The 17,291-nt window shown below is 37.6% G+C and overlaps 1 protein-coding gene across 1 annotated transcript in view; it reads left to right on the top strand.

Moving 5' to 3' along the window:
- MAN1A2 (mannosidase alpha class 1A member 2) overlaps positions 1 to 17,291 on the top strand; it is a 150,737-nt gene that overhangs the window by 61,610 nt on the left and 71,836 nt on the right. The gene's annotated exons all lie outside the window — the stretch shown is intronic.

Below are 17,291 nucleotides of genomic sequence, written 5' to 3'. Positions count from 1 at the left end.
TTTATTCCAGTTGTTATACTTGCCTCTAGTTCTGTTTAGTGTTGCAGTGCATTAAAAGTATTTAACCTCCCCTCCTCTTCTTGTGCCCTACTTACTGTTCTTCTAAGGCAAGCTAGAAAGAGGCACACCCGGAGATCAAGGCAGTCTGTTCTAGAGTGCCATGCTAAGGATAAAGGAACACACAGTTCTGATGTACCGTCCTCATTATAATGTCCAGCTTCAAGGTTGAGCATAAAACCTTAAAATAATTTTTTGTCATCAATTTTATTCAAAAACACTGATTTTTTAAACTTAGAAATGCATTAAATACTTTCTTTGTATTACTTTATGCAAGTCATATAAAAATTTGAACAATGCCAAATTTTCACTTTCATTTAAATTATTTATGCTGGTTGAAATTTTTCTATTTATATTTTCTCTAAGTAATGTTTGCATTTACAGATCACCTGAAAATATAACTGTTGGTCTCCTTACACCTAGATACCTTAGGCAAGGTTGAGAGCATTTCTTTTTCTACAGGTGTGAAAAAGAATACAGCTTAGATTGTATTGATAGTTTGCAAGTCTTTTCTCCCTGTTTGATAGCCAGCTGCCTAACTAGGTTGGCATTTTCCTTTGCTGAGTCCTTTTTGTCTCTTCCCTTCTGCCTTTGACTTGATACAGTACAATTTGGAACTTCAGTTCATTATTACTGTTTTTATTCACCTTATTACCTTTATAAAGCAGCTGCTGTGGGCAGCCCACTTACACAGCTCTTACCTCAGTGTTTCAGTGACACTAAGACACAGCAGTGATCTGTCTCCAAATGTTTATCATATCTGGAACCTTTCATATAAGGTTTTTTTGCATTTAAAAAATATTTGTGTCTGTGTGTACATGTGCTCATTAACATGTATGCGTGCATCTGCATGAATATTATATGCGTGAATAATAATATGGCCAGAGGCCAGCTTGTAGGAATTAATTTTCTCCCACCATGTCAGTTTCAGGAATCAAACTGAGGTGGCCAGGCTTGGTGAAAAAAAATCTTTATCCACTGAGCCATTTTGCCAGCCTTAATATATATATATTTTTTTAATTTTTAAAAAGATTTATTTTTATCTTTAATTCTGGTATGTGAGTAAGAAAAGCTTCCATGGACCTGGATCTTCTGGAGCTGGAACAGGAGTGGGAGCCACTTGATGTGGGTGCTGGGAACCCACAGAGGCTCTGAAGCCATCCTTCTTGCCCGTTGCCTTCATTTTTATTTTATTTTTTTGAAAATTTAAGGTTTAATCTGATGTTGTTCTACTTCAGCTCAAAGAGCTTTGTCTTATCTTACAGTCTGTTGGGATGGACTGTTTATACACTTCCCTTATTTAGAATGCCTCTTGTACATTCCTTTTTTTTTTTTTTTTTTTTTTGCTCTCCTTTTCTCTTTTTTCTTCCTTTTTAAAAATTTTAATGTAATTTAATTTTTATGAGTTTTTTTCTGTATATAGTATGTATACCACATGCATTCTCTGGTGTCCAAGGAGATCAGACAAGAACATTGAGTTTCCTGGGACTGGAGTTAAGATGGTTGTGGGCTGCTGTGTAAGAGCAACAAATATTCCTAACTTCTGAGCAATGCTTCTAGACCCATTCTGACTGTGTGTGTGGTGTGTGTGTATGTGCGCGTGCATGTGTGTGTGTGTGTGTGTGTGTGTGTGTGTGTTGTTTTTTTGAGACAAGATTTATGTACCTCTGGCTGTTCTGAAACTTCTCTCTAGACAAGGCTGACCGTGAATTGAGAGATCTGCCTGCCTCTGACTCTTGAGTGCTGGGGTTAAAGGCATGCACCACAACACTCAACCCCTGTTCTGAGTTTTTGAAAACAGAAAGGTGTACATTTGCATCATGCCCAACACCCAGGGAAAGCATCAGCCTAGTGACTCTTGGTCTGCCTCTGAACTTACACAAACAATGTGGGCAGGACTTGAGGCTTTATGTATATGCTATCTTGGTTAGGCCATAGTCTAGAGTATTACTGCCCTAAAACTGGACTCCTGTCTTAGCATTTAAAGTCTTTTAAAAAGTTAAAAAAATTAATCATTTAAGATAGCATATAACATATAGGTTTTGTTATAGCATCTACACATATTTGTATCATATTTTCTTATTCTTCCCACTCTCTCAGTGGCCTCAGGAATGTCACCTGTGCTGCTTTGGGTGATCCCCCAATTAGTCCCACTTCTGTCTCCACATCACATCTGTTGTATTGACCCTTTCCTCCTCCCTTAAGAGCTCCCTCTCTTCTCCCATCCACTTTCTAGTTTGAAGATCTTCACACATACATATAGGTGCATACAAATATAATTTTAAATGTAGGTTCTACATATCAAGAGAGAATTTTTCCTCTGGATTTTGCTTAATTTAGTATGATGATTTCCAGTTTCATTCATTACCCACATTTATCACTTTGTTTCATTTATCTTTATGTCTAAAAACCATTTCATTGTGTATGTGTGCCGAATTTTATTTGTCAGTTCATCTTTAGGCTGGTCCCATTGCTTAGTTTTGTGTATAATACCTTACCATACATGGATATGCAAGTATCTTTGAGTCATTCAGGTATACACACAACTGGGTCATATGGTATTTCTGTTTTTTTAGCTCTAAAAAAATGTGTATGTGTTTGGGATGAGATGCAAGTATGTACATGTTAACCTAAGACATCATTTTTCAGGAACCATTTATCTTATTGTGAGATGATCTCTCACTGGCTTGAGGCTCAGTGACTGCTGTACTAGCTGGCCAGTAAGCGTCAGGGTCCGGCTGGCCCTGTTTGCCCAGCAGTGCCCTTTGTCTAGTTTTTGTTTTTTAATATCTAACATACACTTTAATATCCCAAGTCCTGTTTTTTTTTCTTTAGCTTTTTGAGAAACCTGTGTGTTGATTTTCATAATATCTGCACAATTTTACATTCTGATAGTGCACGAAAGTTCTCCACATACCATTATTGCTAGCTTGTTCTTTCCTTTATCCCCACAACTCCCATATGATTGTCATTCTATCAGGGGTAAGATATAATCTTAAAGTAGATTCAGTTTACATTTCTTTACTTACTAAGGACTCTGAATATGTTTTCAAGTATTTACTGAGCATTTGTGATTCTTCAGAGAGCTTTTGAAAATTGACTTCATTATTAGCAAATTTATGGACTGGTTGATTCCCTCCCCCCCTTTGGTGTGTAATTTTTGTAGTCCTTTATATATTTTAGCCATTAATTTCCTGTCTGATATATAGTTAGAAAGGATTTTTCCCCTCATTCTGTAGGTTATCTGTTCATTCTGCTGACTTTCTTTTGCTCTGAAGAAGCCTTTGTACTCTTATTTGTCAATTCTTGGGATTATTTTCTACGCTATTGGAGTCATTGTCCACCTCCTGAAGTGCTTCATTTATGTTTGCCTCTGGCGATTTTATACTTTCATGTCTATGTTAAGATCTTTGATCCATTTTGAAGTGATTTTTGTACAGAATGAGAGATAGGTATCTAATTTTATTTTTGTTAAAGAGGTTATCCTTCCCCCAGTTTATACTTTAGACACCTTTGTCAAAATTAGGTAACTGTAGCTTGTGATTTGCTTCTGGGTCCTCAGTTTCTTTGGTCTGTGTGTTTGCTTTTGCACCAGTACTGTGCTTTTTGTTACTCAGTCTTTGTAGTGGAGCTTGAGGTCGGATTTTTATTATCTCCGGCCTTTCTCTTTCTGTCTTAAGAACACTTTAGCTACTCAGGGATTTTAGTGCTTTCGTATAAACTTTAGGATTTGGTTTTCTAGTTCTGTATAGAATGTACTTAGGGTTTTTAAAGGGAATATGTTGAGTATGTAGATACCATTAGAGAATGTATGCATTTCATGATATCAGTTCTGCCAGTCTATGACCAAGTGGGGTCTTCCTACCTTCTGATGTCTTTTTCAGCCTCCCCTCCCCGAGTTATCTTAAAGCTTAGATTGTAGATGTCTTTAACCTTCTTGTTCGGGATTATTCTGGATTATTTCTGAGGTATTATAGATGAGAATTTCCCAATTTTTAAATTAATTTATTATTGTTATGTAGAAAAGCCATTACATTTTGTGTGTTTATTTTGTATCCTGCTACCTGCGTAAAAATATTTGTCAGTTATAAATATTGGTAAAGTCTTCAGAATCTTAAATTTAGGGTCTTGTTGTATGTAAACAGGGTCATATGACTTTTTCCTTTCTTATTTGTGTCCCTGTTATTTCTTTTTCCTGGCACATTGCTTATGACTTTGAGTAGTAAATATTGAAGTTGGCACCTGTATCTCTCCAGATTCCAGAGGAAATGCTCCTGTTTTCCTGCATCTAGTTTAGTAGCCTTGTATATCACCTTCATTATGTTGAGATATATTTCTTCTATTCTTAGTGTCTTCATGGCTTTTGTCTTGAGGAGACTGAACTTTGTCAAAGGTCCTTTCTACACTGATGAGGGTTTTTGTGTGGTTTCTGTTCAGAAGTTTACTTAGGCAGTTATATTTGTTGATTAGCAAGAAATTTACTTAGGATATGAACCTATAAATCATTGCTGTTCTTTTCTGTTGTCTTCACCCAGTGTTGTTGGGGTTATAGTGGCTGCGTGGAGTACTGTCCCTTTCCTGCTCTGTGTGGCAGTTTGAGGAGCATTGGTGTTAGCTGGAATTAGGCATTGAGTTCATCTCGTCTCAGCTTTTCTTTATGGGGAAGTTTCATCATGTCTTCAGTCTCAATCGTTATTATGGGTCTGCTTAGGTTGTTCATTATATCGCTTGGTGTAATTTTGGTAGTTTATACATATCTAGGGATTTATGCTGAGCAGTGGTGGTGCACGCCTTTAATCCCAGCATTCAAGAGGCAGAGGCACAGGCAGGCAGATCTCTGCGAGTTTGAGGACATCCTGGTCTAGCAGAGCAAGTTGTAGGACAGCTCAGGCTACATAGAGAAACTGTTTAAAAAAAAACAAAAAACCCAAAACGTATATATGTCTTAAAGATATTTTACTTATTTTATGTTATAGATTTTCAGAGTATACTATTTTTTTCTTTTATTTGGTTTTCCCTAGAGTCTGTGGTAACTCTTTTTTAGTCTTTAATTTTATTAATTTGAGTCTTCTCTACCTATGGGTTAGTTTGTCTAGTTGTTTGTGTTCAAAGAATGCTGATGCTCTCAGCATTAAGGCAGGCTTTCTTCTTCCTCCTGTGGATTACTATACACAGAGTTTTTCCTTTAGTATTTTCTGCAGTGCTGGCTTGGCCGTGACCTACCTTAGTTTTTGCTTCATTCATGAAATGTTCTTATTTCCCTGTCAGTTTTAACATGACTGCCCAGACGTAGTTTGGTTAATGGATGTTTTAAATGTATTCCGTGTGTTCTGGCTGCGGGAATTGCATGTGCTTGCCTTTTGTATATGTATTAGCCATTTTCTATTACAGTATTAATTTCTTTGATTTGTAGTTTTAACATCCTTTAAAAAGATTTATGTATGTAATTGTGTACTTTGTGTATATGAGTGGTCTGTTTGCATGAGTACCTGCATGGCAGAAGAGGACGTCAGATCCTATTACAGAGGGTTGTGAGCCACACTTGGTTGCTGGGAATTTAACTCAAGACTTTGGGAAGAACAGCCAGTGCTTTTAACCACTGAGCCACCTCCAGCCCCTAGTTTTGATATCTTGAGTTTAGAATGTCATGGGGAACTTGTTTGGTCAATTCCCTTGTGGGATTCTAAATGTCTCTCATAAATTTTTCCTTTTAGATTTGGGAAATATTCTGCCATGTGGCTTTATGCATGGAGTGCCATTTCAGAATCAGGGCTATGATTTATGCTGTTAACGATGTTTGTGCTGGACATGTGTCTTATTTCCACCAGACTGATTTTCACCTTGGTCGTTTCCCTCTTTGCTAACAGCACCCTCTCCTGGTCACACTTAGTATTTCAGTCTTTGGGCTGTTAGATTCTTTCACTCTTGCCTTTTCCCAGAGGGTTCCTATCTGAGTGACTAACGTATTAGCTGGAATAGCCTTAGAGAGCACTAACAGTGTGGGAAACTACAGTACTGAGTTAGTACAGTCAGAGGAGCTGTCATTGTACCAATGCACTTTGAAGACTTCCCAGGTGTAGATGACCCTTGCTGGAAGGGATGTAGCCATGCCTCTCTCATCTACCCGACTTGTCTGCATTTGTGGGTAGTAGTAACACTGAAGAGGTACATCTACCCCCTGGCCTCAGGCTCAGTGCTGTCCCAGTACAGGCTAGCTTCTGTTGTTGAGATCTGCTTCTAGCAATAATGGGTAGGCCTGTCTTTGCTTATGCATTTTTTTACCTGTCTGACTGGAGCTTCTTGACACATGCACCATTCGATTTGTCATTGTCACACAATCATGCTTTCTGTAGCTGCCTCCTGGTCCTTCCTTTTATTCAGAGGCTGTGTCAAGTCAAATTGATTGTTTTTTAAAGATTTATTTATTTATTATATATAAGTACACCGTAGCTGTCTCCAGACACACCAGAAGAGGGCATCAGATCTCATTACAGATGGTTGTGAGCCACCATGTGGTTGCTGGGACTCGAACTCAAGACCTCAGGAAGAGCAGTCAGGGCTCTTAACCACTGAGCCATCTCTCCAGCCCTGTCAAATTGATTTTTAAACAATAGTGTTTATGAAAATGGTATACTGCACTGCCCTTTGGTCATATGAAATACAAAATGGAATTCATCTTCACGATGACCCCTCCCTCGGAAAGATTATTGTCTCATCCCAGACTTGAAACTGGATTTGGGGTTGAAAGAACTGTGGGCTTGTCTTTAGGAAGAACTGGCTACCTGGTCTGGCTCACCTCTCAAGGTGGCTCCAGTTTTCCTTTCAGTCCAAACAGCAGGACTCAAGTTATTGTTTCACTTCTCACCTGGGCACCGCCATTCTCTTTCATTGCCACACCTTTTGATGTCCATATATGTATTTTGTCTATTTCTGAAGTTCTTCCTTCCCTCTTTCTTCTTTAGAGTCTGCCTCTCCTTTTCCAGTTATCTAGACTTCTTCACACACTTACATGGGACAGCTTTGGAAATCTTTAAATAAATGTTCAAAGGTTTTTTTAGTTTATGTAGGTTTATGTTTCTTCCCTTTGAAGAAGTGGTTTCTATCTTGTTTGGTCTCCATTGTTTTTAAGTGAAGCAGTTATTATTGTATATCCCTTGATCTTTCCCCCCTGACTTTGTCCTTCATATTTGCTATTTAACTGTTTTAAGATTTAAAAAAAAAAGTGCTCCAATATCATTTTCCCTGATTTTTGATTTCCTTCTATAGCTCAAATTAGTTGCACTTAAAAGCCCTCTTACAAGCCCCAGACCTCTTTTTTGTTTGATAATCCATTTCCCACCTGTCTTCATATATTATATTGACTTTTATATAGTTTCTGAATTTCTTAGGCTCTCTAAAATAATGTATAATATTTATTTTCCTAACTGAAAATACTGATAGGAAACATGGTAGATCTTTTAATGATTTAATTTAGGAACTAAAAGAGTCCAAATATAACACAGTGCTTGAAAGTTGTACAGCCTTTATAAACCAATTTCCCCCATTTTTTTGTTTTATGTATTTTTAATTGGAAATAGATTTTTTTCCACACAATATATTATGATTATAGTATCGTCTCTTTCTACTCCTCCCAGTTCCTCCCCACATCCCCTTCTGTCTTGATCCACCCTATTACGTCTCTCCTTAGAAAACAAACTGGCATCTAAGATATAACAATAAAATACAATAGGATAAAACAAAAACAAATTGGAATAGGACAAAATAACCAAACAAGAAAAAGATCCAAAGAAAAATCACAAGAAATGCACATTTGAGAGGCATCTATGAATCTCATAAAAACATAAGACTGAAAGTCATACTATATATGTAAAAGACCTATAAGGCAAAACAAAAAAATGCCCTGAAGTAGCATTACGAGACAAAGTACCTCCAAAGAGCTCATTGGGTTTGTTTTGTCCTGGCCATTTAGGCTTATGGGGCCTACCCTTAAGAGTGGTTTGTTTTCCCAGCGAGATGCCTTTGTAGAAAACTCATTTTTAATTTGCAAATGGCTATCGATTGGAGATAGAGTCTTGAAGGCATGCATCTGTTTTCAGCTCTAGGACCCCATCTGGTGCACACCCTTGCAGGCCCTGTGCATGCTGCCACAGTTTCTGAGTTCATATGTGTGCATCCTGTTGAGTCTAGAAGCCCTTATTCTATCCCCTCTGACTCTTCTGCCCCCCACCCTCCTTTCCAGAGAGTTCTGCCCTGAGGAGAGGGATTTGATGAGAGACATTTCTTTTGGGCCTGAGTATTTCTCTATCTTTCACTCTGCATATTGTCTGTCTCTGGGTCTCTGTGTTCATATCTGCTGCAGGAACAAAGCTCTGTTAATGGTTGAGCAAGGCAGGGACCTATGAGTATAGCAGAGTGCTATTTGGAGTCATTTTATTAATATGTTCCTTTAGCAGAACAGTAGTACTTAGCTTTCTTCTAGGTCCCCAGCCTATCTAGTCTCAGGTTCTTGGTCACCCAAACAGAATTGGGTATGGGCTTTATCTCACAGAGTAGGCCTTAGTTCACATTCAATATTGGTTGGTTGCTCCCCCATCTTTATACCATATTGCACCAGTGTGTCTTGCAAATATTTGTAGCTGGGTTGTTGGTATTTACTTTTCTCCTCTGGTAGTGTTCAGTGTACCTCCCATAGTCTGTAAACTAATTCAAGTAAGCTAGTTCATAGGGATGAAGGCTCTAGATAGGAACCACTTGACATCTCCATGTTTAATAATTGTGTAGATGTTATCTTCAATAAAAGAATAAGGCCTTACTTTTAGTTTGTGGAGAGCCATCTTTTCAGTAGCCTAGATTGCTTAAGGGATGACCCCTTAGGTCAATAACTCTTCAGATGTAATCCATTCCAAGTACTGGATGCTTATTTAGTGATAAGAGATGTCCAGTTGGGGTTTTGTCTTCCCTGTTTTTTAATGATTTCATTTAGATTACCTTCATCTGTATGTGTATTTTAGGAAGTCTATTGTATTAGATTTCCATTTGACCCCTCAAATAGCCATTCGTTTTAGCTATCTCATCCTGTATACCCTCCCCCTCGCTCTCTTCCCTCTTCTCTCTTCCTCCCTGTTTGAGCCTCTCTTTCAGTGCCCCCATATCCATTCATAACCACTTGCCCTTCCTAGGGAAATCAGTCCCTCCTTGCTAGTCTCTTATTCTCTACTTTACCTCTGTGGTTATGGATTGTTAGCATGTTTATTTTTGACTTAAATGCTAATATCCACATATAAGCAATTACATACACATTTGTCTTTCTAGATCTGAGTTACCTCACTCAGGATAACTTTTTTTTTTTCTAGTTGCAGTTACTTGTGAATTTCCTGATTTTGCTTTATAAAAAAAAACAAAAAACAAAACAAAAACCAAAAAAACCAGTTGAGTAATGTTCCATAGTGTAAGCATACCACATTTTCTTTATCTATTATTGGTTCATTGAGCTTCATATAGGTTGCTTCCAGTTTCTGCCTATTATGAATAGAACAGTAAGGATCTTGGCTGTGGAAGTGTCTCTGTAGTTGAATGAAGTGTATTTTGAGTATATGCTCGAGGATGGTATTTCTGAGTCTTGAGGTAGATCAGTTACCATCTTCTTGAGGAACCATCACACTGATTTCCATATTGTATGTATAAGTTTGCACTGCCACCAGAAATGGATGAGTGTTCCCTTTACGTCCTCTCCAGTAAGAGCTGCCATTTTATTGATCTTGCCCATTCTGATGGGTGTAAGATGAAATCTCAGTGTAGTTTTGCTTTGCATTTCCTTGATGACTAAGGATGTTGAATATTTATTCAAGTGCTTGTCAGTCATTTGAAATTTCTCTTTTAAGAAATTTTCTGTTTAGATCTGTACCCCATTTTTAAAATTGGGTTGTTTTCTTGGCATCTAATATTTTGGATGTTAGTTCTTTCCTGGATGTGTAGCAGGTAAAAATCTTTTCTCATTAGTAGGCTGCCATTTTGCCATAGTGTCCTTTGCCATACAGAAGCTTTTCAGTTTTATGAGATTGCATTTATTAATTGTTAATTTTAGTGCCTGTGGCGTCTGTGTTCTGATCAGAAGTTTTTTCCTGTGACAGTGAGTTCAAGACTACTCCCCATTTCCTCTTCTGTGAGATTCAACATATCAATCTTTTACTGAAGAGGTCTGGTCTTTGAGTCATTGGAAGTAGAATTTTATGCAGGATTATAAGCATGGATCTCTTCTTCTGCATGCAGTCATTTAGTTTGACCAGCACCATTTGTTGAAGATGTTATTTTCCACCTTGTATGTCTTGCTTTTTTTTTAAAATTGGGTTTCTGTGTTTAGACTTATTTCTGTGCCATTGATCAACTTATCTGTTAAATCTGTTAAATTTAATGAGTTAGTAACACCTCATTACAATCAACAAGTCATTGTTTAGCATTTTTTTCTGGAAGTAGTAACAATTATAACAGTAGTAATGAGGAATAAAACATAATAGATTACAGGCAAAATTATAATTGCATATGTCATATGATCGCCTAATTTAAAGATAATTTAAAATGTAATGGGTAGCTAGTTAAATTAAAGCAAGAAACAGGTTTGGATTTGAGGCAATTGATAGAATTGTCACACAAGAAGAACTCAGACTGCCACAAAGAAGGCACAGTTGTGAGCCTCATAGCCAGGTTTCAACTGAACAACTCACTGTCATCAAAGAGGCACTCCGATTAGTTATTAACAGTGGAGTATCTTATTACCCACAATCCAACTGGACATTACTAGAGTATAAGACAAATAGTGATAGAGGAATAGTGATAGAGGAATAGTGATAGAGGAATAGTGATAGAGAAATAGTGATAGAGGAATAGTGATAGAGGAATAGTGATAGAGGAATAGTGATAGAGGAATAGTGATAGAGGAATAGTGATAGATACCATTGGCCTCCAAGGCCTTGCAGCTGAAGCATTTAGAGGGAAGTGTCAACAATGAGAAGAGTGACTTGTAAAAGGATCAAAATGGAACTTTAGAGTTAAATACACAGGAAGCAAATCCACATGACAAACTTAACAGTTCTTACCACATCTTGATGATCTGTGAGTTGGAAAGTAAAGCACTAGAAATCACTCAAGTAAAATCACAGAAAATAAAAACTGAAAGGCACAGGTATGAGGAAGAAAGTACCTAGTGGTCTCTTGGGCAGTATCACATAGGTCAGTGCACATGTGAGGAGCGAGGGTTGGGAGTCCTGAGGCAGAGACACTGCCTCAAAGAAATAATGTCTAAAATCTTACCATTTTTGGTAAATTCGCAGTCCTGATATTTCATGAAACTTAGTAAGAGACATAATTTGTCAGAAAAAAAATCTATTTTTAAAAAGTGTCTTGTCTCTCTTCCATTCCCTTCCTTTCCTCACTCTGCTCCATGAAATTAAGAATTATAGACAGTTAAAAAGCTTAGAGATTTTATTTTTAGCAGTCCTCTGTTCCTAGAAACGGTAAGAAAAATTTAGTGATATCAATTGAAAAGACAGATCTATACCAAGAAATGAAAAACAGTGAAAATATATTTGAGTAACTATAAAAGTGGTATGTTTCTGTTCCTTTAATTCCAATTTTTTCAAGTTTTCCTTAAGTTTTCTTTTTCTTTTTTTTTTCCCGTTTTTTTAAACTTTATTTTACAAAACAAAGATAAAAGGAAAAAATTTTAAACATTTTTGCATAAATGTATTCAAATACATTTTTGTCAGTGCTTGGTTTTTTTTCTTTTTTTTTTTAAGGTTTGATACTCTGCATTAAGGTCTTACTAGTTAGAATGAGCAAAAAGTACATGTAAAACAGGATATAACCCGGAATTAGTCAACGTTTTCTTGGTGTGTAAGGTTTGAGCATAATGTCTTTTTTTTTGTTTGTTTTGTTTTGTTTTCTTTTTTTCTTGAACTTCATACAGTCTGTGAGTTGTTTCTGGGGCAGTCCGAGCTTCTGGGGTTAGCATCCCACTATCAGTGACTGCATATTATGTCTGTTCTTTTGTGACTGGGTTATCTCACTCAGGATACTATTCTCTAGATGCAACCATTTTCTTAAGAATTTGGTTAAGTCATTGTTTCTGATAGCTGAGTAGTACTCCATTGTGTAAATGTACCACAATTTTTGTATCCAGTCGTCTTCTGAAGGACATCTGGGTTCTTTCCAGTTTCTGGCTATTATAAATAGAGCTGCTATGAACATTGTGGTGCATGTGTCTTTGTTGTATATTGGAGTGTCTCTGGGGTATATGCCCAGAAGTGGAATAGCTGGATCTTCAGGTAGTACTATGTCCAATTTTCTGAGGAATTGTCAGACTGATTTCCAGAGTGGTTGTATCAGTTTACAACCCCACCAACAGTGGAGAAGTGTTCCTCTTTCTCCACAACCTCGCCAGCATGTCATTTGAGTTTTGAATCTTGGCCAATCTGACTGGTATGAGGTGGAATCTCAGGGTTGTTTTGATTTGCATTTCCCTGATGGCTAAGGATGTGGAGCACTTCCTTAGATGTTTCTCAGCCATTCCATATTCCTTAATTGAGAACGTTTTGTTTAGCTCTGTACCCCATTTTTTAAATAGGGTTATTTGATTCTCTGGTGTCTAGCTTTTTGAGTTCTTTGTATACCTTGGATATTAGGCCTCTATCTGATGTGGAGTTGGTAAAGATCTTTTCCCATTCTGTTGGCTGCTGTTTTGTTTTCTTGACAGTGTCCTTAGCTTTACAGAAACTTTGCAATCTCATTAAGTCCCATTTGTTAATCTTTGACCTTAGAGCTTGAGCCAATGGTGTTTTGTTCAGAAAAGTTTCTCCTGTGCCTATGTGTTCTAATGTTTTCCCTACTTTCTCTTTTAATAGTTTCAGTGTATCTGGTTTAATGTGAAGATCTTTGATCCATTTACACTTGAGCTTTGTACAAGGAGATAAGAAAGGTTCTATTTTCATTCTTCTGCATGCTGAGTGCCAGTTGGACCAACACCATTTGTTGAATAGGCTGTCCTTTTTTCATTGAATGTTTATAGCTCCTTTGTCAAAAATCAGGTGACCATATACATGAGGGCTCATTTCTGGATCTTCTATTCTATTCCATTGATCCACATGCCTATTTCTATACCAGTACCATGCAGTTTTCAGCACAATTGCCTTGTAATATAGCTTGAGGTCAGGGATAGTGAATCCCGCAGATGTTTTCTTGTTGTTGAGGATGGATTTCGCTATTGTAGGTCTTTTGTTATTCCAGATGAAATTGCACATTGATCTTTCCAACTCAATGAAGAACTGGGTTGGAATTTTGATGGGGATTGCATTGAATCTGTAGATTGCTTTTGGTAGGATGGCCATTTTTAAAATGTTGATCCTTCCAATCCATGAACATGGGAGATCTTTCCATTTTCTGAGATCCTCCTCAATTTCCTTCTTTAGAGGTTTGAAGTTCTTGTCATACAGGTCCTTCACTTGCTTAGTTAGAGTCACACCAAGGTATTTCATAGTTTTTGTGAGTATTGTGAAGGGTATCTTTTCCCTAATTTCTTTCTCGACATGTTTGTCCTTTGAATATAGGGAGACTACTGATTTGTTTGAGTTAATTTTATATCCAGCCACTTTGCTGAACTTGTTTATCAGCTGTAGGAGTTCTCTGGTGGAATTTGTGGGGTCACTTAAGTACACTATCATGTCATCTGCAAAGAGTGATGTTTTAACTTCTTCCTTTCCGATTTGTATCCCCTTGATCTCCTTTTGCTGTCTAATTGCTCTAGCCAGGACTTCCAGTACTATGTTGAAATAGGTAGGGGGAGAGTGGGTAGCCTTGTCGAGTCCCTGATTTTAGTAGGATTGCTTCAAGTTTCCCACCGTTAAGTTTGATGTTGGCTGTTGGCTTGCTGTATATTGCTTTTATTATGTTTAGGTATGGGCCTTGGATTCCTGTTCTTTCCAGGACTTTTAACATGAAGGGGTGTTGGATTTTGTCAGATGCTTTCTCAGCATCTAATGAGATGACCATGTGGTTTTGTTCTTTGAGTTTGTTTATATGGTGGATTACATTGATGGATTTCCTTATATTAAACCATCCCTGCATCCCAGGGATGAAACCTACTTGGTCATGGTGAATGATCGTTTTGACGTGTTCTTGGATTCGGTTTGCAAGTATTTTGTTGAGTATTTTTGCATCAATGTTCATAAGTGAGATTGGTCTGAAGTTCTCTTTCCTTGTAGGGTCTTTGTGTGGATTAGGAACGGGGGTTATTGTAGCCTCAAAAAATGAGTTAGGTAGTAATCCATCTGATTCTATCTTGTGGAATAGTTTGGAGAGTATTGGTGTTATGTCTGCAATAAATGTCTGATAAAATTCTGCACTGAACCCGTCTGGACCTGGGCTTTTTTTTTGGTTGGGAGGCTTTTGATGACTTCTTCTATTTCTTTAGGTGTTGTGGGATTATTTAGATGGTTTACCTGGTCCTGGTTTAACTTTAGGATCTTGTATCTGTCTAGGAATTCATCCATTTCCTCCAGATTTTCCAACTTTGTGGAGTATAGGCTTTTGTAGTAGGATCTGATGATTTCTTGAATTTCCTCAGTTTCAGTTGTTATGTCTCCACTTTCCTTTCTTTTTTTTTTTTTTAAAAAAAAGATTTACTTATTTATTTCATATATGCTAGTACATTGTTGCTCTCTTAAGACACACCAGAAAAGGGCATCAAATTCCATTACAGATGGTTGTGAGCCACCATGTGGTTATTGGGATTTGAACTCAGGACCTCTGGAAGAGCAGTCAGTGCTCTTAACCACTGAGCCATCTCTCCAGCCCCTCCACTTTCCTTTCTGATTTTGTTGATTTGTATACTATCTCTTTGCTCTCTAGTTAGTCTGGCTAGGGGTTTATCAATCTTGTTGATTTTCTCAAAGAACCAGCTCTTGGTTTTGTTGATTCTTTCAATGGTTCTTTTTGTTTCTATTTGGTCTATTTCTGCCCTAATTTTGATTATTTCTTGCCTACTCCTCTTGGGTGTATCTGCTCACTTTTGTTCTAGAGCTTTTAGCTGTGCTGTCAAGTTGCTGATGTATGCTCTCTCCAGTTTCTTTTTGGAAGCACTCAGAGCTATGAGTTTTCCTCTCAATACTGCTTTCATTGCATCCCATAGGTTTGGGTATGTTGTGTTTTCGTTTTCATTGAATTCTAGAAAATCCTTTATTTCTTTCTTTATTTCTTCTTTGACCCTTCTATCCTTTAACAGAGCGTTGTTTAGTTTCCATGTGTGTGTAGGCTTTTTGTTGTCTTTGTTGTTGTTAAAGACCAGCCTTAGACCATGGTGATCTGAGAGGATGCACGGGAGTATTTCAATCTTCTTATATCTATTGAGGCTCGTTCTGTGTTCAATTATGTGGTCAGTTTTCGAGACGGTGCCATGGGGTGCTGAGAAGAAGGTGCATTCTTTTACTTTAGGATGATATGTTCTGTAGATATCTATTAATTCCAGTTGGTTCATAGTCTCTGCTAGTTTTACAATGTCCTTGTTCAGTTTCTGTTTCCATGATTTGTCCATTGGTGAGAGTGGGGTATTAAAGTCTCCCACTGTTATTGTGTAGGGTACAATGTATTTTTTGAGCTTTATTAGGGTTTCTTTTATGAATGTGGGTGCTTTTGTATTTGGAGAATATATGTTAAGGATTGAGAGTTCCTCCTGACAGATTTCCCCTGTAATGAGTAAAAATTGTCCTTCCTTATCTTTTTTGATAACTTTTGGTTGGAAATTTACTTTATTTGATATTAGAATAGCCACTCCAGCTTGCTTCTTGGGGCCATTTGCTTGGAAGTTTTTTTTCGCAATGTTTTACTCTGAGATAGTGTCTGTCTTTTTCTCTAAGATGAGTTTCCTGTATGCAGCAAAATGCTGGATTTTGTTTATGTGTCCAGTCTGATAGCCTATGTCTCTTTATTGGGAAGTTGAGTCCATTTATGTTAATAGATATCAAGGAATAGTGGTTGCTGTTTCCTGCTATTATTGCTTTTGTAGGTTGAGTTGTGTCTGTGTCTCTTTTTTTCTTTTGGTTTTCTTGCTTAGGAGTTTTCTTGTTTTTACTAGGATGTAGTTCCCCACATTGTATTGGGTTTTCCACCTATAATTCGTTGTAGTGCTGGGTTTGTGGTCAGATATTGTGTAAATTTAGATTTATCTTGAAATATCTTCATCTCTCCATCTATGGTGATTGATAGTTTTGCTGGGTATAGCAGCTTGGGCTGGCACTTGTGCTCTCTTAGGGTGTGCATGATGTCTGTCCAGGCTCTTCTAGCTTTCATAGTCTCTGTTGAGAAATCGGATGTGATTCTGATTGGTCTGCCTTTATATGTTACCTGACCTTTTCCCCTTACTGCTTTTAGTATTCTTTCTTTGCTTTGGGCACTTGGTGTTTTGACTATTATGTGTCGGGAGGAATTTCTTTTCTGGTTCAACCTATTTGGAGTTCTGAAGGCTTCTTTTATGCTCGTGGTCATCTCATTCTTAAGGGTAGGGAAGTTTTCTTCTACAATTTTGTTGAAGATATTTACTGTGCCTCTTAGTTGATATTCTTCTCCCTCTTCTATTCCTGTTATCCTTAGGTTTGGTCTTCTTATTGTGTCCTGGATCTTCTGGACATTTTGGGTTCGGAGCTTTTTGGTTTTTGCATCTTCTCTGACTGTTTTGTCTATGTTTACAATGTTGTCTTCGGCCCCCAAGATTCTCTCTTCCATCTCTTGTAGTCTATTGGAAATGCTTGAATCTGTGACTTCTGATTTCTTTTTTAGGTGTTCTACCTCTAGGGTTATGTCTTTTTGTGTTTTTTTATTGTGTCAGTTTCCCGTTTTAAATTCCTTCTTCCATTCCTTCATCTCTTTGGTTCTGTTTTCCTCTAGTTCTTTGAGTGTTTTTCTTGTTTCCTCTTTAAAAGCTTCTGATTCTTTTTGCTTTTCCTCCCGTTCTTGTTTAAGGATCTCTATCAGCATCTTGAGGTATGATTTTAGGTCTGCGTCTTCTTTTTCTGGAGTGTTTGGCATTCCGCTGTTTGCTGTGATGGGAGAGCTGGGTACTGGTGTTGCCAGGTTGTCTTGGTTTCCTTGGGATATGCTCTTTCCCTTTCCTCTTGCCATCTTGTTGTCAGTGATATGTTCTTGCCTTTTCCTGTACCTGGCCTGTGTCCCTGGATCTCTGCTGGTCCAGG

The sequence above is a fragment of the Micromys minutus genome, assembly GCF_963924665.1.
Source record: "Micromys minutus genome assembly, chromosome: 4".
Taxonomy (NCBI): Eukaryota; Metazoa; Chordata; class Mammalia; order Rodentia; family Muridae; genus Micromys; species Micromys minutus.
This window is presented reverse-complemented; position numbering and strand designations above follow the sequence as displayed.